Genomic DNA, 1,202 nt, shown 5'->3' with positions numbered 1-1,202 from the left:
TCCAGGTGTGTCACATTTTGGATTTCTGTTGTACAGCAATTCTTAAAATGACTACAGAGCCATAATGCTTTCCTGTGCCAATGCACATAAACCAGACAAACCTGTCCCTCAGCTGAAACCAGTTCAAACCCGTGTATCTGGTTTCTATTCCCATCATTTCAACAAGGGTGTGATCTGGATGCCCACAGGCAAGTCCTTGGTCTCCATGGGCTGTGCCATGCAGAAGAACAAGAACCACGTCCAGCTGGATAGGAATGGCCACAATCAATCTTATGGAGTTTAATTTAGCAAGTCCAACGAAGACTCAATCAAAACCAGAAGCTGCTCCCACCAGCTTCCAGTACTTCTGCTCTATGCTTCCTTTGGCTTCCTGCTGTTGGGACACCGTCAAACTCGACTGAAGGAAGCCAACTCCAACTACACATGGAGAGATGGTGGGAAGAGCTAGCAAAGGGGGCCTAAAAGGTGCTGCTTTGTCCAGGTTGGCCCTTCTACAAGTGTCAGGGCACATGCTCCCCCAAGTGGATGGCATTGCAGGTGACAGGTAAAGGAACCCAGGAGCACAGGGGTTGTCCCAGGTGTTTCACAGGCAGAAGGACCCCTGATCAAAACATGAGCTAGCTCCATCCATGTCACAGCAAAAGAAAAATAGTTGGGTTCTTCTCATGTGTCTTCTTTGTTCCAGAGTCTCTAGGGCTACGTCTACACTGCAGGCTTCTTGCGCAAGAACTGTTTTGTGCAAAAGGTCTTCCAGAAGAGCGTGTCCACACTGCCACATGCTTTTGCACAAGAGATGTGCTTTTGTACAAGAGTGTCCCTGGCAGTGAGGACGCTCTCTTGCACAAGACAGCTCAGCTGGCCATTTTAGCCATAGGGGTTCCTTGTGCAAGAAATTCATGTTGCCTGTCTACGCTGCCTTCTTGTGGAAGAGCTCTTGCGCAAGAGGGCTTATTCCTTGTGGAGAGAGGAATAACTCTTCAGGAAGAAGCCCTGTTTTCCAATGCTGTACTATAAATTTACTTACACAAGAATGTGCATGCAGTGTAGACACCCAGCAAGTTTTTGCGCAAGTATAGCTGTTCTTGAGCAAAAAGCTTGCAGTGTAGCCTAGGATTGCAGGAGGGGCAGATCCACAAAAACAAAGTATGCGAGTGAATCTTGGTCTTTCTTGTGCTGCTTGCTTTCCCAGACAGTTCCTACAC

This window comes from Pelodiscus sinensis, chromosome 31 (genome assembly GCF_049634645.1).
Source record: "Pelodiscus sinensis isolate JC-2024 chromosome 31, ASM4963464v1, whole genome shotgun sequence".
NCBI classification, from domain to species: domain Eukaryota; kingdom Metazoa; phylum Chordata; order Testudines; family Trionychidae; genus Pelodiscus; species Pelodiscus sinensis.
The sequence above is the reverse complement of the archived record's forward strand: the minus strand, read 5'-3'. Positions refer to the sequence as shown.